The 25,526-nt window shown below is 39.6% G+C and overlaps 1 protein-coding gene across 2 annotated transcripts in view; it reads right to left on the bottom strand.

Moving 5' to 3' along the window:
- Positions 1-23,358, bottom strand: part of NUP62CL (nucleoporin 62 C-terminal like) — a 70,024-nt gene extending 46,666 nt beyond the window's left edge. For both annotated transcript variants that reach the window (XM_066249644.1, XM_066249645.1), the window contains exon 1: positions 23,113-23,358. The gene's annotated coding sequence lies outside the window, so the exon portion shown is untranslated. The remainder of the gene's footprint in view (positions 1-23,112) is intronic.
- Positions 23,359-25,526: the final 2,168 nt, after the last annotated feature.

Below are 25,526 nucleotides of genomic sequence, written 5' to 3'. Positions count from 1 at the left end.
CTGAGCTAGCCAGCCAGGGCCTACATATATACTTTTAAAGAAATCACTAATTTCATAGCAAAGGTGTTTTAACATTTATAACTTATTATGCACCAGTGGAGCTAAATTTTAATTATGAGTTTATTTTAATTTCCAAAATTGCCTGTTCATATCATCTGCCTATTTTTCTCATAGAAGCATGGTCCTCTTATTACTACTGGTTTTTAATAATAAAAGTTTATATCAAGACTATTTAGTCAATTGTTGCAAAAATTTCCCAAGCCGTTTTTCATTTTAAAGTTTTTTGTTTATGTAGTCAAATCTCTCCATCATTTTTCCTTTATGGTTTATATTTATATATCATGTGTCAAAAGGTTTTCCCTCTTAAACAATAAAAAGTGTTCAACCTCATTTTTGAAGAAAATCACACATTATAACTAAATTGAGAACAATTTCACCTAACAGATGGTAAGAAATAAAAAGCTAGTAACACACTCTGTTAAGGACACTGTGAAGAAACAGGCTCCAAGCTTCCTAATGGGATTGTAAATTGATATAACCCCTATTGAAAACAAGTGGACAATGTTTTCAAAATTACAAATGTATTTATCATTTGAACCAGCAATACTTTTTCTAAAAGTTTATCCACAAAGATGTACTTGTACACTTGTGAAATGACAGGTAAATAATATCCAGTGCATTACTGTTTCTATTAATAAGAGAGGAGATAGCACAAATTCCCATCAGCAAGAGACTAGTCAGGGGACCCCAAACTTTTTACATAGAGGGCCAGTTCACTGTCCATCAGACCGTTGAAGGGCCGCCACATACAGTACTCCTCTCACTGACCACCAGTGAAAGAGATGCCCCTTCCAGAAGTGCGGTGGGGGGTTGGATAAATGGCCTCAGGGGGCCGCATGCAGTCCGCGGGTCATAGTTTGGGGACGCCTGAACTTGATGAATAAATTATAGCAATCCAGACCATAGAATTATATGATGCTATAAAAAATACTAGGAAATTCTCTATATACTGACTGATGTGAAAAGATCTCTAAAATGTTTAAAATAAGTGTATAAAGTATAAAAAGCAAGGTATAGAATTGTGGTTAAAGTACACTATAATTTATATTAAAAATAAGGTAGAGGACTGAAAATATTTATTTTTATTTTTTAGCAAATCCATGAAGACATTCTGTAGAATACATACAATTACGGTGAGATCACCAGTTCAAAACCTTGGACTTGCCCAGTCAAGGTACATATGACAAGTAATCAATCAATGAACAACTAAAGTGAAGCAACTACAAGTTGACACTTTTGCTACCCATCCCTGTCTCTTCTCTCTCTGTAAAATCAATAAATAAAATCTTTAAAAAAGATGACAGAATTATTTAATCAGAATTATCTGTCAAAGACTTTAAAGTGTTCATACTAAAAATGCATCAACAAGTAATTACAAATACACATGAAATAAACAAAACATTTCTTTAGCCCCCCCAAAATTTAAAAAAACACATCAACAGCAAAATAGAAGATACAAAGAATAACCAAATGGAAACTTCAGAACTGAAATGTACCATAATCAAAATGCAAAGCTAAGTGGAAGGACCCAGCAAACAGAGGGGTAGAAATAAGAATTAATTAACTAGATAACAGAATAAGAGAGATCCAAATAAAGACACAATAATTAAACTTATAAAAATTAGACAAAGAAAAAAATTTGAAGGCTTCAAGAGACAAATGGCATCTAACCTATAGGGGGAAATATTTGAATGGCAGATTTCTCATCAGAAATTATGGAGGCAAGAAGGAAGGATCACAACATTTTTCAAGTGCTGAAAGAAAAAAAAAACTGCCAACCCAGAATCCTATATTTAGTAAAAAATATCATCCAGGAATAAAAAGGAAACCAACACATTGAGAAGAATACTCAAAATTTGTTGCCAGTACACCACCCTAAAAGAATGGCTAAAGTTCTCTAAACAAAAACTTAACAATAAAAGAAGGAATCTTGGAACCTTAAAAAAGAAGAAACAACAAATAGAAGAGCAAAAATATGCATAAGTACAATAGGCTTTCCTTCTTGAGTTTTTATTTTTTTAATTGAGAGTGAGAGAAAGAGAGAGAGAGACAGACAGGGACAGACAGAAAGGGAGAAAGATGAGAAGCATCAATTCTTCATTGTGGCATTTTAGTTGTTATTGATTGCTTTCTCATATGTGCCTTGACCAGGGGGCTCTTGCTGGGCTTGTGACCCCTAGGTCAAGCCAGTGACCTTGGGCTCAAGCCAGTGACTATAGGGTCAAGTTTGTGATACCAGTTCAAGCCGGCTGAGCCCGCAGTCAAATTGGTGACCCTGGGGTTTCTAACCTGGGTCCTCTGCATCCCAGGTTGATGTTTTATTTACTGTTCCACCTCCTGGTCAGGCTTGAGTTTTGAAATTATATTTGATGGTTGAAGGAAAGACTAACCTTGCCTGATGTGGTTTTAAATGTATATAGATGGAATATTTAAGAGAATTATATACAAATGGGGAAGGGTTATGGGACATACAGAGGGAGAGTTTTCTACTTCACTCAAAATGGTAAAATGACATCAGTAGAGTATAATGTTGTATATATAGAATACCTAGAGCAACTACCAAGAAAGCTATATGGTGAGATATGCACAAAATCACTATAGATAAGCCAAAATGAAATCTGAAAATGTTCAAGTAATCAATAGGAAGGCAGGCAACAGGAAACTGACAAATGAAAAACATAACAAAAAAATCAAAAGTAAAATGGCAGACTTAAGCCCAAATGCAGCAATAATTATAGTAAATGTAAATGGCCTAAATACACAAATTAAAAAAAATTGGAGAGCATATTAAAAAAAAAAACACACAAGCCACCTATATGCTGTCTATAAGAAACCTGATTCAAAAATAATGATAGAGGCAGGTTGAGAGTTAAAAGTTGTTAAAATATACTATGCCTCAGTGGCAGGAATGAGGAGTACTCCTGCAAATGCTTTTTTGGAGCTTACTTTCTTGTAGAGAGATTGGTGGTCCCAGTCTGAGGTGCACTCCCGTCATTAACGAGAGACCTGTGGCAGTTCCAGACTGAATAGCAAAGGTGGTAGCAGAGCAAAAGGGGCGGAGGCTGCGACCTAGTGTGATGGGGCAATGCCTGCTACAGCATTAGTGCCCAGACCCAAAGCCTCCATAATCACTGTAGGCTGTGTAAAAGCACTATTGCCAAAGTTTAATTTTGTTGCATTTATTCTAAGTAAAAAGAAAGGAAAAATATCAGTATAATAGTACTCTGACACATTAAATGGCAGCTAGGTTACATAGCTTCTGTCAAATTAGTTTTTAAAAATACTAACAGTTTATGTCTATCACCATTTATCTCACTATACCCTCCCCCACCTCCCCCAATGCCCCTTCCCCATGACAATCACCACACTGTTGTCAGGACAGAAACTTGACTTGGGGTGATGACCACACAATACAACGTACAAATGAAGTGTTGTGAAATTGTGCACCTGAAACCTGTATACATTTATCAACCAGTGTCATCCCAGTAAATTCAATAAAATAAATATTAACAGTTTTCAAAGTTTTGTTCTATATATTATTTCACGTCAATACAGAACAAAAGATAACAAGATGTCACAATTACAAGTTATTAGATAACTAAAAGAATAGGGGAGAATTCCAAAAAAAAAAAAAATGCTCCAGCTTTCATGAGGCTATCTGGTGCTACAGAAAGAAATGGCTGGGTCCAACTAGATTTGCATTGACAGGTATTAAAAGAGTGCTCCCTTTAAAATTCTGAGATGCAGGAGGGAAGAATGTATATTCAAGGTCATTATAATGATCAATAGATAAAGACCTCTCTAGAGAGAGACACTTAATAAGCAAGCAGCCTAATTCCAAGATGATAAATGGCCAAAACTCAGTGAGTACTTTTCCTATGGCTCACATAAAATGAAGGGAGATCACAAATCAGTATTCAATGTGCCTTGTGCCTCAAATCTGAGATGGCTTCAATTTATAAGACTATACGGGGGTCCTTGGGTCATGACAGTTTTGACATACAACGTTTCGAATTTATGACACTCACTCCCATAAAAACTTTAAAAAATTGAGATGTGAGTGTTTCAGCTTACACTGTTAGTGTCATACTTACAGACTATGTGGGCAAACTATATAGTCTGGTTGCATGCAGAGGAAGAATATGCAGTATTCTTTTCCTGTGGCTTAGTTGTGCTTTTATGTTCTTGATTATGGTTTCACAACTATGTTAGGATAGGTAAGTGACTTAGGTTAGGGTGTGTTTCAACTTACACCAAAATTCAAGTTACGGGCCCTGGCCGGTTGGCTCAGTGGTAGAGCATTGGCCTGGCGTGCAGAAGTCCCGGGTTCGATTCCCGGCCAGGGCATACAGGAGAAGCACCCATTTGCTTCTCCACCCCTCCCCCTCTCCTTCCTCTCTGTCTCTCTCTTCCCCTCCCGCAGCCGAGGCTCCATTGGAGCAAAGATGGCCCGGGCGCTGGGAATGGCTCCTTAACCTCTGCCCCAGGCGCTAGAGTGGCTCTGGTCGCAGCAGAGCGACACCCCAGAGGGGCAGAGCATCGCCCCCTGGTGAGCAGAGCGTCGCCCCCTGGTGGGCATGCCAGGTGGATCCAGGTCGGGCGCATGCGGGAGTTTGTCTGACTGTCTCTCCCCATTTCCAGCTTCAGAAAAAAATACAAAAAAAAAATTCAAGTTACATCACTGTTGTACAATAGGAACTGTGTTGTATGTAACTCGAGGACCCCCTGTATTGGAAATGAGTGTCATATTTTCAAATAGTTGACTTAGAAATACTAGATCATGTCTTTACCCTTTCCATACTCTAAATTGAAAGTTTGTCTTTGAGAGATGATTAGTTCTGTAGGCACCAAAAAAATCAGTGTTTTAGTTGTACTCTAAGGAAAATCTAGTTCTTACTGGGACAGGTGTTGAACTGGTGTTCCAAAGCTGAAACCTGTAGTCTGTGTAGCTGAAACTCTGTACTGAATGAGAACAGGCCATTAGAAGATGTACTTGTAACTGATTGGGATGAAATCCCAGAATGAAACGCTCCTATAACAGGTGTAGAGAAAGTATACCCGTAGCTGAAATGGTGGTTGTTCCCTTTGCAAAGCCAAAAGTGAACCCACTTGTAGGGGTACTAGTTCCTCCCAAATTAAGCCTATTTATGACTCCAAACCTTAAATGTGGGTAAAAGAGGGAATGAAAGAAAAAAAATACTTTAGGTATCTCAATGAAACCTCCAAGATGGTGGATCAAGCCATGCTGGAATCACTCTCTCTTTCTCCAAACTCCTAGAAATATCAGTTTAAACACACTTAAGAAAAATACAAAGCAGAGTTGTTTTTGTTTTTTTTGGTTTTTTTTGAGAAAGAAGATAATTTTTCAGGTGCTAGAAAGAGAGGGAATTTATACTGATCAGTAGAAGTTGAAACTATTTCATCCAAGGGGGTGACTTAAATGAGATATATATCTTAATAGATCAAAATCTGCTGGGTTGTGGGTATGAGTTGAGTCCACAGGGTAAGGCCACAAGTTCCTCAATCAGTTGAAATGCTTAAGTCTGGGAAACATCTACAGAAGAATGGAAAAAACAATGGAAACATGCAGGAACCCTGAGCTTGTACAGAAAATATGCGTAGATGACTAAAAGTCAATTTACCTTTGTGGAGTAGGAACTTCAGGCTAAGATGCTAACATAAAAACTGATTTGGAGCTCGTGAAACCTTCAGGACCCAAGCAGTTTGCCTGCTTCTTAGATTATACATGGTCAAAGAAGATGAACGCATAAACAAGAATTACAAAACATCTAAGTAAGTAGTTTAAAGACCTCCAAAAAATGAGAGAAATCTTATCTATGGGGTTAGAGATAATAGAACAATATTAATGGCACATTAAAATTTGTTTAATACATTCAAAGAGCTCAGAAAAGAAAAAAAACCCATAAAGCAAACAAGTGAATGTGAAAAACAACCAAGAAGAAATCCAAGAAATGGATATCAGTATTAGAAATAAAAAGGCTCAAGAGATAAATTTAAATAGTAGACTAGACACACTTGAAGAGAAAAAAAAAATCAGTAAAAGAGAATAGAAGAAATCTGCCAGAAGACGAGACAGATAAAGTGATAGGAAAGAAGAGAGAAATTAAGAGATAAGAAGAAGAAAAAAAAAGTTTCAATATATATCTAGAATGAATTTCAGAAGGAAAAAATAGAATGGCAGAGACAATATTCAAAGAGTTACTGAAAGAGGTTGATAGAACTGAAGAAAAATGAGTCCTTATACAGTATTTAAAAAGCCAACAGTGCATAAAGGCAACCCCTCCTCTCTACCATATACACACTCATATCTTTTGTACACAATATACTGAAACCCTAGAATGTTAAGTATAGGGGAAAAATCTGAATGTTACCAGAGAGAAAAAAACGTATTTACCTAATAAGGAGTAATAACCAGAATTATAGCAGGCTCTTCATTTAGCAATAATAAATGTTAAAAGATGATGGAATAATACCTTTAAAATGTTAAAGGAAAATCACTGTGTATTTATGATTCTATCCTAATCAAGATTTATTCAATGGGATGTAACTACAGATCATTTTTTATATAATAGTTCTGAAAGGCAATTCTAAGAAATCAGTTTCAAAAATATGTCTTCAATTTAAGAGCCCCATTACTTTCATGCACCAGTAAGAAAAGAAAAAAAAAGCCCAACCTGTCACAATTCCTTCCTATCATCTAAATTTTTTATACTTTTCAAAAGAGCTCTTTTCAGTGTATATTTTAATCAAACATGCATACATTAAGAAAAAATATTCCAAATCCAATTTTCAGGTCAAATTCCTTGACATTTTCTGTGCACCAGGAGCATTGTTGATGCACTATTTCTTTAAAGAAGTCATAAAGAAACTAAAAGCCGTTTTCACTATCTTTCAAGCCAGCTTTGCAAATGTGTAGACTAGCCTCCTTTTGTCTCCCTCTTCAGCATAATCAATAACTAAATCTGACTCACTATCTCCTCCATTCTCTCCCCTCAATCATTGGTTTCTATGAGTTAAAAGGACCCCTTCTTGTTTCAGAGATTTTCACCCAAGCCACCCATTACACAAATTTTAATTCTAGACATTGTGATAGTGATATTACATGTTCAGGAACAACAATGATGTGACAATTGTCACCTGGCCAAAAGGGATTAGAAGACCCCATCAACAATTATGACTCATTTCAATTTTAGAGATGTTAAAATACAAAAACTGGACCTCTCAAAAATTGAAATACAGTATAGTGGAGTCAGTGTCGTGAGTATAAGTGAACACCTTATACCCTTCCTAAGGGCAACTCGGAAGGACAATATTTATCTGAATGTGTTAGTTATGACATGCTTATTGTTAAGTCATATACAGATCTTAAAACTTTGAACATGTAAGCTCCAAATGGTTATTTCAAGAGTTATAACTCAGTCCTTGAAAGCACAGAAAGGGAGACATTCTGAGCAGAATAAGAGTACTTGCTATATTTAGTCTTACATTCCCCAGGGAACCACTCTCCTGAGATTGCTGTTATAAATGATAACAATAGTAATATTTGTACATAAGTTATGTAATATATAGTTATATACAGTATTATAATTTTATTATATATTTATATAATATTATACATGTTGGCAGAAAAGCTTATTGTTGTCAAACTATGGATTGATACTCTAATAGAAATGAACACTTTCAGATTTAGGAATTGTCAATATCATATTGCAGGCCAAAGGAAAATATTCTGGGAGCCATCAAAAGGTGGAATTTTTTTTTCCTGTGCCTTTGCATGCGTGGACTTTCTACTCTTTTGGAAATAACTTAAGAAATTCCTTAAGTATAGCATGAACCTTTAAATTTTTTCTGCCTTAGAAATTTGAGAAAATCACTTTTGGACAAAAACCGCACTTTTATCACTAACAATTTGAAAATAAAGATCCTCTCCCTTCCACCTCATTTATATCTTAAATCTTTCATATCCTTATGCTTTTTTTTTTTTTTCTGAAGCTGGAGACAGGGAGGCAGTCAGACTTCCGCATGCGCCCGACCGGGATCCACCCGGCACGCCCACCAGTGGGCGATGCTCTGCCCATCCGGGGCATGCTCTGTCGCGACCAGAGCCACTCTAACGCCTGAGGCAGAGGCTATGGGGCCATCCCCAGCGCCCGGGCCATCTTTGCTCCAATGGAGCCTCGGCTGCGGGAGGGGAAGAGAGAGACAGAGAGGAAGGAGAGGGGGAGGGGTAGAGAAGCAGATGGGTGCTTCTCCTGTGTGCCCTGGCCGGGAATCGAACCTGGGACTCCTGCACGCCAGGCCGACGCTCTACCACTGAGCCAGCTAGCCAGGGCCTTTATGCTTTTTAAAAATCTATTTTGCTTAGCAATTTCTGACAGAGAAGTTTAATATTACCAGGCATCGGCACTTTCTCTTTACAATCTTATTGTTTTTGGATTTATATATTTCAAGACTATGTTGTTAGGGGTATAAATTCACGGTTGACAGTCTCTTAGCAGATTTCCTACCTTTTATTAGTATAAAATGTCTGTTTATTACTAAATTGCCTAAAATTATATTTTGTTTGACATTGATGTTGTTTTAGAATTTTTCTTTTGGTTGGTATCTGCCTTGTGTATTGTTTTCCATCCTTTGTTTTCAATCTCATTGTGTTATTTTATGTATTATTTTTTAAATAGAAAAGCTGAACATTTTTAAATTCAATCATCAAGATTCTTTTAATGAGTTTAATTTCTTCACTTTTTTTTTACAGGGACAGAGAGAGAGAGTAAAAGAGAGGGATAGCTAGGGACAGACAGACAGGAGCGGAGAGAGATGAGAAGCATCAATCATCAGTTTTTTGTGGCGACACCTTAGTTGTTCATTGATTGTTTTCTCATATGTGCCTTGACCGCGGGCCTTCAGCAGGCCGAGTAACCCCTTGCTCGAGCAAGTGACCTTGAGTCCAAGCTGATGAGCTTTTTACTTAAGCCAGATGAGCCTGTGCTCAAGCTGGTGACCTCGGGGTCTCAAACCTGGGTCCTTCCGCATCCCAGTCTGACGCTCTATCCACTGCGCCACTGCCTGGTCAGGCAATTTCTTCACATTTATAGTGATTACTGATACAATAGGATTCTTCCATTTTATTGTGTCATTTTAATTTTTCATGTTGTATATCTCTTTTATCTTTTCCAGCATATTTGGATTAATGTAATTTACTTTAGTTTCCCCATCCTTTAAAACTCCATATTCTAATTATATTGATTTGTATGACTTTCTCTTAAATTCTCTGTTTTAACATAGGGACAAATCCATGTTTTTCTAACAAAGCCTGATTTAATCAGTTTTCCTCATCCTTTTTAACCTCAACACAATTTAATCTTATGCAGAATAGCACTGCTTTACTAAAAATGAAAAACAAATCTATACACCCTATGTGTGGCTATGGGTAGGAATATTCACCTGTTATTGTTGAGTTCCCCCAGCCAACCTGTATTTCTCTTCAAAGTGATCTTTCCTTATCCACTCTGCTTGACTATAAGAGCTTAAAGTTGACAAAACTACAGCTTTTTATGTTGGCCTCAATTTACAGTTCTATCTTGGATGCCTTCATGTAAGCACATATGTTCAAAGAAAGCAATACTACATGGTAAAGGGCTTTCGCAGAAAACCCACTACACCCAAAGAAATCATCAGAGCTCACTGAAAGGCTCTTGGAAATGGGAAGATAGGCGTTCCCTCCCTGGCAGTCCAATCTAAATAGGGCTTACAGAATTAAACATCTGGATAGAAAGTAAACAATTTAATGAGTGCCACTGCCATTAATGTCGCTTCATCATTTTCCTTTTGGTGATTAGACTGTGATAGTAACTTAAATACATTGGAGCTTCAGTTTCCTTACCTCTAAGATTCTTGCAGTTCAGTTGAGTAAGTAAAATATATTTTAAATATTTTATTTATTTATTTGAGAGAAGAGAGAGAGAGAGAGAGAGAGAGAGAGAGAGAGAGGAGGGAGAAGAGTGGGAAGCATCAACTCCCATATGTACCTTGACGGGGCAAGCTTGGGGTTTCCAACAAGAACCTCAGCATTCTAGGTGGTTGCTTTATTCACTGCACCACCACAGGTCAGGCCTAAAATATTTTAAATAAGTTTACATAAGGTCCTCGATATTATATATATATATATATATATATATTACTTTGTCTAATTTTATTTAATGTAAGGCACTATATGAGATCTTTCCAAAATATAAAGTCAGTGTTCTCCTTGCTATCAGTGGAAGATCAACAAATTAAGGATCCTTATGGAGCACTCTCTTACTTGGCCCAGAGAGTGAACATAAAATGTATTCAAAATTATAATTTAAAAAAGCCTACTACATATTTATCTCATTTATCAGCATGCAAATAAATGATCTTATCTCTTTACTACATATTGTCATTTATTAACCTGAGTAGTGTTCTAGGTAGTAGGAAATTTGACTTAAAATGGTAAGTCATTTCAAGACACACCACTTTACCACTTAAATTCTTTTTATTTGGAAGGGGTAGAAGGGGAGATAGTGAGGCAGACTCCTGCATATGCCTCCACCAGGATCCACTGAGCAGCCCTGTCTTAGACTGATGCTCAAATACTGAGCTATTTTTAGTGCCTGAGGCTAATTTGCTCTAACGGAGCTATCCTCAGCACCCGGGGCCATACTCAAACCAGTCGAACCACTTGCTGCAGGATGGGTAGAGGGGAGCAAGGGGAGGGGGGAGAAGCATACGGTCATTTCTCTTATGTGCCCCGACCAGAACCTGAGACATTCATATACCAGGTCTATGCTCTATCCACTGAGCCACATGCTAGGGCTACCACTTAAATTCTTGAATCCCTTACATAATATAAAGGGGGAAAAGATAAAAGATAAAACTTACTGAATCTGAAACCCCTTATTCACCCTCAAATCCAAAAAGGTTTTTGGACCCTGCTGGTGGCTCAGTGAATAGAGTGTTGGCCCAGTATATGACGTCCCTGGTTCCATCCTGATCAGGGAACACAGGAGAAGTGTCCATCTGCTTCTCTCCCTGCCCTTCTTTCCCTCTTCTTCTCCCACAGCCAGTGGTTCAATTGGTTCAAGCATGGCCCTGGGCACTGAGATAGCTTCGTTGGAGCACATCAGCTCCAGGCACTAAGCTTCGAACTCAAGCATCGGCCCCAGATAGGGGTTGCTGGGTGGATCCCAGTCGGGGTGCATGCAGTAATCTGCTTCACTATCTCCTCTCTTCTCACCTAAAAAAACAAACAAACAAACAAAAAACAAAACAAAAAAACAACAACTCCATTCTATAGTTAAAGAAACTGAGGTTCTGAGATACTAAATAACATTCCTAAGGTCCAGCAACTAGTTAAGTGAAGGAACTAGACACAATACTTCCATTTTAATATTTGCTTAAGTAACACATTATTAGGAAAATGAATCTGCATCTTAAAAAGCAGAAAAAAGGTAAGTTTAAGCCAGTATACCTATTCTAAGGCATTTCAACATAAATGTTTAGAAGCTTCTGTCTCACAAGTATAAGTGATTTGGGGGTGACCACTCATGATAATATACTCCATTACTTTGAGAAATGACTGTCAAGAGGTGATTATCATAGAATCTCAGCTATATAATTTATTAACATTTTTCTTACCTTTTTGGAAGCATATTCTTCCTTAGAGGCAACAGTCTCCCTAAACTGCCCAGTTACTTGACAACCATCAATTTACTTCATTTCCTTAGGAACATCATGACTAACTGATCTGGCCTGAAAATTCATGCAATGTGATTAGTCATGTTATAAAATCATTCTGATAAATAACTTCTGAGAACACATATGGCTCTTTAATATATCATTAATTATCCAACTAAAGAAAGAGGCAGAAAGGCTAAGGAAAGGTACAAATTCATTGAACAAACCCCTTGTTCCATGAAGAAAGCCTTCCAGAAATGTCATTAAAGAATAAAATAGAAAAGCATTAGCCTTGAAGTACAATAGTTCTTTATTTGCACTGACAGTTATGAATGCCAGCTTTGGAAATTAAAACTGAATTACTAATGTTTTATTCTAAATGTTTGAGCCCCAGAGACATATTGACAGAAAGAGGTGAAATTAGCACAGCCATTTTTAAGGAAATTGGAAGGGATCAAACTTCTAATGTGCATTTTATTTTATGCGGAAATAAAATACAGGGCTACTGAAAATGGCATGTTAGTTTGAGTTCATGTCAAACATCTTAAGCAGTAAAATTCACTGATTACTTTTCACTTTAAGTGCCGTTCTCCCCCCTTCATACTATAACATGTCGAAGCCATAAGGTCAGAAACTTATTTTAAGGGGAAAAAAGTCCCAAAATAAAACCAACTTTCTAAACATTAGAAGTATGATATTGCAAAACACTGTAAATAGCCATAAAACAGTTCTCATTTTCAGTGAAGGGCTTTAGAGTTACAAAAATTGGAAAAGGAAAGACTAGGGGTGGGACCAAAGGGAAGGGTGGGTAGAAGGATGCAAGAGAGGGAGAATCTCACAGATACACAGAACAAACTGTTGGTTACTAAATGGGAGAGGGTTGGAGGCCCTGGCCAGTTTGCTCAGTGGTAGAGCATCAGCCTAGCATGTGGATGTCCTGGGTTTGATTTCCATTCAGGGCACACAGGAGAAGCAACTATCTGCTTTACCACCCCTTCCACTTCTCTCTGTCTGTCTCTCTCTCTCTTCTCTCTCTTCCTCTGCTGCAGCCATGGCTCAGTTGGTTTGAGCGCATCAGCCCAGGCGCTGAGGATGGCTCCCTGGAGCCACTGCTTCAAGTAATAAAAATAGCTCAGTTGCAAGCATAGCCCCAGACAGGCAGAGCATCAGCCCCAGATGGAGGTTTTTGCATGGGCCCCGGGCAGGGCAAACGTGAGAGCCTGTCTCTCTATCTCCCCTCCTCTCACTTGGAAAAGAAGAACAAACAAAACAAACAAACAAACAAACAAATGGGAGAGTGGTTGGGAGACTGGGTGAAAAAGTTGAAAAGATGAAGCAGTACAAATTGGCAGTTACAAAATAGTCATTAGGATGTAAAAATACAACATAGGGAATATAAACAATAATATTATAATAACTGTGAAAGGTGAAGGTGGGTATCAGGCTTATTGGGAGATCATTTTGTAAGTTATATAAATGTCTATGCTACAATGCTGTACACCTGAATCTAATATAATATTGAATGTCAACTGTAATTGAAAATAAAATAATTTTAAAATCTAAATAAAAAATAACAGAAAATAACAAGTGTTAGCAAGAATATGGAGAAATGAGAATCCTCATACATTTCTCATAAAAATGTAAAATGGAATAAAAAAGAGGGCGAACCTTGGAGGAACTGAGAAGTACCCAAGAAAGGATGATGTGTGTGCCAGAGTAGAGGGAGATTCATGACAGTGTGGGTGTGGAGTGCAGAGAGATGCAAAGAGAAGGCATGATGGTGTGGAAAGGTGGCAGAAGCACCCAAGAGAGCAGAAAGGTGGAGAAAAGGGTTATGTGCAGTGGTGGGATTCAGCTGGTTTGCACTGTTCAGCAGAACCAATACCTATTTTTTTGTTAAGTTCAGCCAACTGGTTGTTAAATTGTCACTTGTCATCAGGGTTCTCTCTAAAGTAGGCAGCTGGGCAGCCGCCCAATGTGAAAATCACAAATTGACATTCCTCACTCTTTTTTAACTTTCATCTGCACAACAGTGTATTCTAAGCACCTGTAGTAATAATGTCCATTCCGTCCATAGAGGGAAAATATTGCAAGTGAGGATACCAATCAAGAAACAATATAGAAATACCTTAAATAACAGTTTTATTGTTTTTGGTCAGGTATTGTTTAATATTTTTTCATTAATGTTTTAAAACTCTTTCTTATAATCTAGTTTTGTGTACCTCTTTTATTGTTCTTATTTAAGTACTAAATGTATTAAGTAATAAACTATCATTTGTTCTATTGGGTTTTTTTATACTTAAAACAGTCATTAGGGCAAAAAACTGGTTGTTAAATTATTTTAATCTCACCACTGGTTATGTGGAGGAGGAAGGAGAAAGAGAAGAGAGGAAAACACTAGAGAGAATTACTTAAAAAAAAAAAAAAAAAAAAAAAAAAAAAAGGAGCCCTGGCCGGTTGGCTCAGCGGTAGAGCGTAAGGGGACCCGGGTTAGATTCCCGGCCAGGGCACATAGGAGAGGCGCCCATTTGCTTCTCCACCCTCACCCCCTCCTTCCTCTCTGTCTCTCTCTTCCCCTCCCGCAGCCAAGGCTCCATTGGAGCAAAGATGGCCTGGGCGCTGGGGATGGCTCCTTGGTCTCTGCCCCAGGTGCCAGAGTGGCTCTGGTCTAGGCAGAGCGACGCCCCGGAGGGGCAGAGCATCGCCCCTGGTGGGCGTGCGGGTGGATCCCCGTCGGGCGCATGCGGGAGTCTGTCTGTCTCTCCCCGTTTCCAGCTTCAGAAAAATACAAAAAAAAAAAGGGAAGAATAGCATTCAAATGCAAAAAAGTAACCTCGAAGGAAAACTTATCCTTAGAAGAATTTTCTCCAAAATGTTAGAGAAGTAGAACAAACAAAAATCTGTAGAATTCTGAAACATAGTATTCATAAAAGTTTTATACAAGCATATATGGCATGCAAGACATTGCTCGGGGGAACAATTTTTAGGATATGACACCAAAAGTAAAGCAATAAAATAAAAAATAAACCAGTAGGATTATACCAAACTAAAAACACTTCTGCATATCAAAGGAAACCATCAACAAAATAAAAAGGCAACATACAAAATGGGAAAAATATTTGCAAACCAAATATCTGATAATGTGTTAATATCCAAAATATATAAGAAACTCAGTAGCAATAATAATAATAATAATAATAATAATAATAAAATTTAAAAATGGACGGAGGACCTGAATAGAAACTTCCAAAGACGATATACAGAAGGCCAACAGGTACATGAAAAAGTTCTCAACATCACTAATCATCAGGAAAATGCAAATCATAACCACAGTGAGATTTCATCTCAGGCCTGTTAAAATTGCTATTATCCAAAAGACAAGAAATAGCAAATATTGCCAACAATGTGGAGAAAACCAAGCTCTTGTGCATTGTTTGGTATCAACGCAAATCAGTAGAGTACTACAAAAATGGAAAAAATCCATATAATCCAGCAATCCCACTTCTGGATATTTATCTGAGAGATATGATATCACTATCCCAAAATCTGTATCCCATATTCATGGCAGCATTACTCACTGCCGAGACATGAAACAACCGAAATGTCTATCCGCAGAGGACAGGAGATACACACATACACACTGGACTCTTATTTAGTCATGAAAATGAAGGAAATCCTGATATTTGCAATAACATGAATGTCTATAATATTGAAAAGAGGGATGGTTTAAATGTTATGAAATAAGATAATGTGTGGGCTTTGAAACAGGAGATGTGCTAACATAAGCTGATTATAGTTTATATTCTCCCAGTCAAATTAATTGTCATCTTTATTTAAAAAATTTATGGATATAAGTTATTTATTTTTCATTTTAAAATCATTTTTATTTTTCAATTACAGTTGACACACATTATTCTATTAGTTTCAGGTGTACACCCCAGTGATTAGACATTACATAACTTAGTGATTATTTCTATAAATCTCACATCCATTTGACACCACACATAGTTATTAGAATATTCTTGACTATATTTCCTAGGTTTATTTTACATCCCCATAACTATTCCATAACTATTCTGTAATAACCAATCTGTACTTCTTAGTCCCTTTACCTATTTCACCCATCCCCTCCAAACCCTGCCTATCTGGCAACTATCAAAACGTTCTCTGTATCCATGAGTCTGTTTCTGTTCTGCTTCCTTGTTTATTCTATTTTTTTATTCAATTATTGCTAGATATATATTTATTGTCATTTTATTGTTCATTTTTTATCTTTTTTCTTTTATTTTTCACAGACAGAGTCAGAGAGAGGGATAGACAGGAAGGAAGAGATGAGAAGTGAAGAGCATCAATTTTTCATTGAGGCCTCTTAGTTGTTCATTGATTGCCTTGACCGGGCGGCTACAGCAGATCGAGTAACCCCTTGCTCAAGCCAGCGACCTTGGGCTCAAGCTGGTGAGATTTGTTCAAACCAGATGAACCTATGCTCAAGCTGGCAACCTTGGGGTTTTGAACCTGGGTCCTCCATGTCCCAGTCCGATTCTCTATCCACTGCGCCACCACCTGGTCTGTCTCTTTTTTTCTTTTTCTTAAAGAAGATCCTTTAACATTTCTTGTAATATTGGTTTAGTGATGATGAAATCCTCTAGCTTTTCCTTGTCTGGGAAGCTCTGTATCTGTCCTTTGATTCTAAATGATAGCTTTGCTGGGCAGAATAATCATGCTTTTACGTTCTTTGTTTTCATTGCTTTGAATATTTCTTGTCTATACCTCCAGCTGATAGTCATATGGGAACTCCCTTGTAGGTAACAAACTGCTTTTCTCTTGCTACTTTTAAGATTCTCTTTTTTATCTTCAAACTTTGGCATTTTAATTATAGTATATCTTGTATGGGCCTCTTTGGGTTCATCTTGTTTGGGACTCTCTGTATACTTCCTGGGCTTATATGTCTATTTCCTTCACTAAGTTAGGGAAGTTTTCTGTCATTATTTTTTTCAAATAGGTTTTCAATTTCTTGCCTTCTCTCATCACCTTCTGACACTCCCATGATGTGAATCTTGGTACACTTGAAGTTGTCCCAGAGGTTCCTTATACCATCCATATATATATATATATATATATATATATATATATATATATACACACACACACACACATTTTTTGCTTCCTTTTATTCTAAATCACTAATTTGATTCTTGGCTTCCTCTACTGTACTGTTGATTCCCTGTAAATTACTCTTCATTTGAACTAGTATATCCTTCATTTCTTTCTTTTTGTTTGTTTGTTTGTGTTTTTTTTTGTTTGTTTTTTTTACAGAGACAGAGAGAGAGTCAGAGAAAGGGATAGATAGGGACAGACAGACAGGAAGGGAGAGAGATGAAAAGCATCAATTCTTCATTGCAGCTCCTTAGTTGTTCATTGATTGCATTCTCATATGTGCGTTGACTGCGGGGCTGGAGCCTTGGGCTTCAAGTCAGCGACCTTTAAGCTCAAGCCAGTGATCCCACGCTCAAGCCAGCTATCCTGCACTCAAGCTGGTGAGCCTGCAGTCAAGTCATATGAGCCCATGCTCAAGCTGCGACCTCGGGGTTTCAAATCTGGGGCCTCTGTGTCCCAGTCCAACATTCTATCCACTGCACCACTGCCTGGTCAGGCAGTGTATCCTTCATTTATAACTGTTTCTTTTTTATGCTGTTGAGGTTCTCACTAAGTTCACTGAACATCCTCATAATAGGTGTTTTGAACTCTGCAACTAGTAGATTGCTTATCTCCATTTTGTTATTTTTCTGGAGTTTTGTTTCATTCTTTCATTTGGGACATGTTTCTTTGTCTCTTCATTTTGGCAGCCATCCTGTGTTGCCAATACATTGTGAAACCAATACATTGTGTTTCCATGTATTAGGTAAAGCTACTATAGTCTCCCAAGCTTGGTAAAGTGACCTAATGTAGTAGGTGATATGTAGGGTCCAGTGGCAAGCCTCCCTGATCACCCAATTTGGGCATTTGAGGTGCACCCCCCACCCCTGCCACGTGGGCTGTGTACACCCTTCTGGTATACTTGAGCTTGACTAATGTTGGCATATCAATGAAAGGGATTTATTCCCAGGCTAATCAGTTGGAAGGACTGTCTTTGGCCACCAACTTCTGACCACCATAGAGGATCAGCTGTGCAGGCACCCACCCTACAAACCAGGACACTTCAGTCAGGCTCTGGTGCCCACTAAGTCCATCCCTCAAGTGTGTCACTTGTAGAGCTGGTTGGGCGGTAATGTTTTGACAGGTTTGAAGATGTCCACTGGGTACACTGGCTCTGGGGCCTCCTGGGAGGTGCAAGCCAAGATCAGCCATCCCTCATGCTCTACCCAGGTCTACCTGGCATGAGTTACAAAGAGATCTGCAGACAGCTACTAGTTGTGCTCGGCTTCGAGGTACCCAGGTGAAGCCAAGCTGAGAACCAAGGCTGGCTGCCACCAGTGCCGGGCCTGAGGCCACTTAGCGAGAAGTATGGGGCATATTGAGGCCAGATACTGCTTATTTGAGAGGTTTTTGGGGAAATCTCAAGCATTAGTATGGAAAAGCCACTGGAAACAGCTAGGGTGGCTTGAAAGTTGGGTGGGGTGGGGCCTTAGGGAATCATCGGAGCAGGGCAAACAGTGTGAGCCAGGTTGATGGAGACTCAGAAGTTGTGCCTGGCTGCCAGCTCTGTGAGAGGAAGGTTAATCAAAGGAAAATGAATGGCCTCTGTCAGCACTTCTGTCTGGCAGAAAGCTGTCCTCTCAGAGCTTGTGATTATGCCAGACAATTCAGTTCCTCCCAGTACGTCTCTGGTGCCTTTCAAGCTGCTGCTCCAGTGTTGCAACTCAGAGGGAGTGAGTCCAAATAAATCCATGAGTGTGCCCTTTAAGAGGAACTGCTTGACGCTCCAGCAGCCTCTATCTCCCTCAGCCTTATTCCCACTGATTTTTACAGCCAGAAGTTATGGGGATGTCTCTTTCTGGTACTGAAACCCTGGGACAAGGGGCCTGGTATTGAGTTAGGGCGCTCATCCCTCAGGGGAGACCTCTGCAGCCAGGATATACCTCCCGATTTTTATCCACCACACATAGATGTGGGACCAGCCCGTTCAGTTCTCCACCCCTCCTACCAGTCTAGATATGGCTTCTTCTTTAATTCTAAGTCATAGGACTTTTATTTTGCCAGATTTCAGGTGGTTCTGAATTATAGGTTTCCTGTAATTTAGTTGTAATTTTGATGTCGTTGTGAGAGGAGACGAATGCAAAAAAAAAAAAAATTTAATTACAAATGAATACCCACTCATATAATCTTTGGAAAAAGTATTTATAAAGAAAGCTAATCAGCTTGTTATTGTGGCACTTAAATCTGCTTGAATCTCCTATGAGTCATATTTTTTAAAGGAAATCATTTTGAAAATGTTTATACCTATTAGTTAAAAAATACATTCAACCTAATCTCGTGTTTATAATGAAAATTGTGGTTGATCACTGCTGCTCCAGCACATAGAAACCTACACAGGCAAATTCACACGTTCAACGGGGGCAAAAATCTCATAGTTCATGTCCATATCCTTACCCTTTCTGTTAGGACTTCCCTGCTTTTTATTTTTTTTAGAGAGAGAAGGAGGAAAAGAGAGAGAAAGAGAGAGAGAACATCAACTCCCTGTTCCACTGAATGCTTTTCATATGTGTCCTGACAAGAGCTCAAGCCCACAACCCCAGTGCTCCAAGGACCGTGCTCTACACCAGGGGTCCCCAAACTACGGCCCTCGGGCCGCATGCAGCCCCCTGAGGCCATTTATCCGGCCCCCGCCACACTTCTGGAAGGGGCACCTCTTTCATTGGTGGTCAGTGAGAGGAGCATAGTTCCCATTGAAATACTGGTCAGTTTATTGATTTAAATTTACTTGTTCTTTATTTTAAATATTGTATTTGTTCCCGTTTTGTTTTTTTATTTTAAAATAAGATATGTGCAGTGTGCATAGGGATTTGTTCATAGTTTTTTTATAGTCCGGCCCTCCAACAGTCTGAGGGACAGTGAACTGGCCCCCTGTGTAAAAAGTTTGGGGACCCCTGCTCTACACCATCAGCTAGGGCTAGGATTACTCTTGAGTTTCATGGAAGGTAAAAGTTATAGAAATTATTTTAAATAGCCAAGACTTTACAGTGTTAATGATAGCATGGAATAACTGTAAGTAAATCCATTGTTCATTTATTAAGGCTGAATAACCCTGGCCAGTTGGCTCAGTGGTAGAGCGTTGACTCAGCATGTGGAAGTCCTGAGTTCGATTCCCAGTCAGGGAACACAGGAGAAGTAACCATCTGCTTCTCCCCCACTCCCTCCCTTTGTCTCTTTCTCTCTTCTCCTGCAGCTATGGCTCAATTGATTCAAGCATATTGGCCCCAGGTGCTGAGAATGGTTCCCTCAACTCTCTGCCTTAGGCACTAAAAATAGCTTGGCTACGAGCATGGCCTAAGATGGGCAGAGCATCAGCCCCAGATGGGGGTTGCAAGGTGGATCCCGGCTGGAGCACATGTGGGAGTCTGTCTCTGTATCTCCTATACTCTTACTTTAAAAAAATTAGACTAAATAAAGTATGGTCACCTAACTCTATGAAATGTTAGGCTGCTATTAATAATAAAAAATATTGAGCCTGACCTGTGGTGGCGCGCAGTGGATAAAGTATCAATCTGGAACACTGAGGTCACCGGTTCAAAACCCTGGGCTTGCCTGGTCAAGGCACATATGGGGGTTGATGCTTCCCTGCTCCTCCCTCACCTTCTCTCTCTTTCTCTCCCCTCTCTAAAATGAATAAGTAAAATCTTTAAAAATAATAGTAATAAATATGGAGACTATGAACATAGAAAAATTCTCAGAACAGTATCAACTAAAAGAAACAAATAATTGTATAAACAAAAATAAAGATGATGTAGAAATGTGGGTACGGATAATAAAACTGGAGGGGAATAGAAATATCACTTATATTTTGGTGGCTGAATTGAGGGAAATTTTTCACCTTTAATTTCTTTAATGCTGGTTTAATAAATAATTTGACTAGTGTTTTAAAACAGTTTATCTATACATTATAAAACAATTAGCTGAACTATATCCTTTCTTCATAGCTATAACCCACAGACACTTTTAGGCATACTCTTTAATCTTTTAGATCTCTTAAGTTTCATTACTCTAAAGCTAACCTAGCAGTCAAAAGCCAGAAAATCTTTAGCCTCTGCTTCTGGGATAGGCAAGACAGGGAAGCCCAATTTCTGTTTTAATTTCTGCCCCTAGATCTGACTTCCCATTAAAGCAAAATAGACAAGAATATTAGACTCAATCAGGTGAGTTCTGTCTTAGTGAACCTCTTTAATCTTTGTGTTCCTCAAGCCCTAAATGTCAGTATATATGAAATTCTCCAAGGAAGTCAAATGCTTGAAGATTTATCTCAGATCCAGGACCTATCCCAGGGAACCTATGGCTCATGAGCCAGCTGTGGCTCTTTTGATGGCTGCATCTGGCTCACAGACAAATCTTTAATAAAACATAATAACGTTAAAAATATAAAACATTCTCATGTATTACAGTCCATTCATTTCCTACCACTCATGTTCATGGTTGCAGGTGGCTGGAGCCAATCACAGCTGTCCTCCGGGACAACACCAAATTTTTATTGGATAATGCATAACGTACACAGGTCATTGTATGGCTCTCATGGAATTATATTTTAAAATATGTGGCATTCATGGCTCTCTCAGCCAAAAAAGTTCCTGACCCCTGACCTATCCCCTACCTTCCTACTTCCTCAACCCTGAAGAATACAGTGCTTAGCATTAGATTCCACCTTGTCAGGGGCAGGACAAACCTTGAAGAGGTGATTATATCCCTAAAAATAAAAAAGCATTTATTTCCCAAGAGGAAAATTACTATTTATTGAATATTTGTGCATCTGGTACTGTACCAAGTCCTTTCTGTCTGCTAAATGAACCACCACAGACCCACAGAACCAGATCCTGGAGTGAGCCAAGGAAATCTACATTTTTAATAAATGTCCTAAGTGATTGCTAAACACATAAGTTTGAAAACCAAAGGTTTTTCATACTATGAACGACAATTTATTAGTGGGCTGTGATCTACATTTTTAAAATATATTAATGGAAAGTGTGTAGGAAACATTTCTTTTTCTGCAAAACAGTTATCAGTTATATCTGTATTATGTACTGGATCACAATATAAAATTTATTTCTTAATTGCGAGTCACAGTCAAAAGGTCTGAAAAGCATGAATTAGGCATTAAGGACTTAAAATAATGCAAAACGAGGCAGAAAAGAAACAACAAAGCAAGCAAGAAGGAGATAGCCATATATATATATATATATATATATATATATATATATATATATATATATAACTTAAGCTTCATAAATATCCAGTGGAACAAAACTGAAGACACTTTAACTCTGATCATATATAGAAATAAGTGGCAAGAAACAAACAAACAAACAAAAAAGAAGGAATAAGGGTATTATGGTACAAGTATTTGGTCAAAAAGCCAATAACTTTTAACTTTAACAAATAAATACTCTACCTCCCTTGTTTGTTTGTTTGTTTGTTTAACATGGAAACAAGTATAGACAAATTACTCAAGCTTCACTATCTCCTTTACCAGATGGGATGAAAGTTAGAAAAATATGATAGCAGAAAGAAGGAAAGTTGTTTACTTAATTCATTATGGAATTCCAAACCCTGGATAACGAAAAGAAACGATCTGTTAAAACCATTCTCTCTCTTTCCTTGCTTACAGTACTCAAAATAATGAATGCATGGTCCCACCAACGAACACAGCTAATCAGTTCTGGATACTCCAAAAATTTACTGAGCCATCTCCCTCCCCTCCCCGCCCCCTTTAAAACACCAAACCACAGTATCAATGGGAACCTGGGGTCACAACTGCATCTCTAACTGAAGTGAAGACACTCAGACTGCCAACCGCTGGCAAACTGGCGGCGCACCTGCCTTTCTCCATCCTAGGTCGGGAAAAGCGGGGCATAGGGCCCCACGACGTGTCCGGGAACGGGAGTCACGGGAGTTCTAGCTGGAGCCTAACTGAACCTACGTGGTGACCGTAGGGGATGCTGCGACTCCGAACCCCGAATACCGGTACCTGCCCACATCAGAGGGAAAAAGTGCGATCCCACTCTACGCACAGGAACGCTGAGATCCGCGGGCACCACACTCCTGGTTTCCTACCTGCCGGCCAGGTAGGGGCGTGGGAAGTGCGTGTCGAGCGGCAACCAAACCTCCTAACCCCGGGATCACCGAGCCTACCGTTCGGCTCCCGCTGCTCCGGAGTTGTCCGATCTGGAATCCAAGTCAGGGAAAAGCTTAATTCACGTCAGGGAAAAGCGAGCCTGCGGATAACGGGACGGACGAAAACCCCACAAATTTACGTATGGCTAGCGCGGCGGTCGATCACTGAGGTCCCCAAAGTAATTGGGTAGCAGCCAAAAAGGCCGTTTGGGACCCACCGGGGCCGAGGAGAAGCGTCCTCCAAAGTGGACAGGTGTCCGCTGCAGTGACGCTGTCCAAGGCAGAGGTGAGCTGGTTCACCTCGCTAAGTGGAAGGGGCAGCCTTTGACCTTACCTTGGCACGCGCTCCGATTGGCTGCTCCGGGTATCGTACAAGGGACACTCCTCCCTGATTGGCTACGAAAGTTAAGCGGGAATCCGGAGGTGGCGAGTGGGCGGGGAGAAACAAAGTTGTTACCCAGGCAATAGAGGGACGCAGCGGGCGTCTGTTATTCGAGCCTAGCCAGCGACCCGAAAACTGCCTGAGGTGAGGAACCGACCCCTTTCGTGAGGGACAGATGGGGTCTTCGGAGACCCTGGCTATCAGAGAAAGTAGGGAGAACTCTAGATACTCACAACGCTGAGGGGAAAAAAAAACAAAGCACGCCACAAGCCACAGATAGAACAGACCCTAAAGTCCCCTACCTGAGACACTCAAAGCGAGACGCTCTAACAAAATTCAGTGTGTTAGGATGGGGGTTAGAGAGGGGGTAGTTTTACCAAATAGGGGATGGATACTGATCAAATGTCAGAAAGGAAAATGAACAAATGCAGGTTTCCCAACGCCTTTCACTCCACTCTCACACACTAACCGTCGCCACGCGAGTTTGAGAGTGAAAATTACGTTTCCCTTTTGGTAGATCTAGGTGCTCCAAGTGGGCGCAGGCCTGAGGCGGATTAACGTCGGTTGAGGCCCCGGATGCAGAATAAAATATTGGGCCCCTTCCGTTAGAAAGGAAGTGTCAAGTTAGGGCTTTGCGGGGCCCTTCAGAAGTACAGGCCCAGGGCGCACGCCTCGTGCCTCCGCGGTTGAATCCGCCCCTGGCAGCAGCCACTGGATTTAATTTTACACGTATAAGCATGATTTATCCTGGACCAGGACGCTTTGGTTGGGATATATTTTTTAGGGGGTATAACGCTGTTCAGACTGTAAAAATTGGTCTGTGCCACTTGCTACTTGGACAATGCCCCGTGTGCGAGAACGCCGCGGCCTGAGGGTTCCAACGGACGACCGTTGGGACCCCTGAGGAGTGAGAAGTAGTCCCCACTCGGGTACTGGAGCACAGCGTATAAAGACAACTTGTACCCACCAAATTCGCTACTCATCAAGGGCTAATTGGGAAAGTACGTCCCCATCATCAGGTGACAAACTATATCAAAAAATAAAATTTAAGTGAGGTGAGGGAAGCAAATTTGACCAGAGAAGTAAGATTCGTTTGTCCTACAAGTTTCCTATTGTGAAAAGGATTCAGAACAGAGACTATTTCCTAAAGAAATGAAGAAAACAGGCCTCTTGACTTGGGGGGAAATGTTCAAAGTACTGAAGGAAAATTTTGTCTCAACTCCCTTTTAGATAGAGGTGGAGTATGAGAATATGAGAATGAGACAGAGAAACAGGAAAAATTATTCACAACTATGTTAAATTTGGCTAAAATAGGCCCTGGCCGGTTGGCTCAGCGGTAGAGCGTCGGCCTAGCGTGCGGAGGACCCGGGTTCGATTCCCGGCCAGGGCACACAGGAGAAGCGCCCATTTGCTTCTCCACCCCTCCGCCGCGCTTTCCTCTCTGTCTCTCTCGTCCCCTCCCGCAGCCAAGGCTCCATTGGAGCAAAGATGGCCTGGGCGCTGGGGATGGCTCTGTGGCCTCTGCCCCAGGTGCTAGAGTGGCTCTGGTCCCAACATGGCGACGCCCAGGATGGGCAGAGCATCACCCCCTGGTGGGCAGAGCGTGGCCCATGGTGGGCGTGCCGGGTGGATCCCGGTCGGGCGCATGCGGGAGTCTGTCTGACTGTCTCTCCCTGTTTCCAGCTTCAGAAAAATGAAAAAAAAAAAAAAAAATTGGCTAAAATAAAGAATAAATAGGCAGAGGAAATATTAAATAAAAATGCTCATTTCTTAACCTTTATGTTTATGAAAAATTCCAGGTACTTTCATTTTACTTATTTATTTATTTAATATTGGGGTGACAGTGGTTAACAAAATTATACAGGTTTCAGGCATACAAAAAATCATCTTCCATTAATTATATTTTCAGTTTGTAACAAAATTCTGTTAAGTCCCTATAATTCTTCATGACTTGGTACATTGAATTTCAGTGAAAATTAGAGTCCAAAAAAAAAAAAAAAAGAAATCTTTCTTGGTTTTGTCAAAATGAATTATTTTTAATGGGCATATA

Source organism: Saccopteryx bilineata, chromosome X, assembly GCF_036850765.1.
Source record: "Saccopteryx bilineata isolate mSacBil1 chromosome X, mSacBil1_pri_phased_curated, whole genome shotgun sequence".
NCBI classification, from domain to species: domain Eukaryota; kingdom Metazoa; phylum Chordata; class Mammalia; order Chiroptera; family Emballonuridae; genus Saccopteryx; species Saccopteryx bilineata.
The sequence above is the reverse complement of the archived record's forward strand: the minus strand, read 5'-3'. Positions and strand labels throughout refer to the sequence as shown.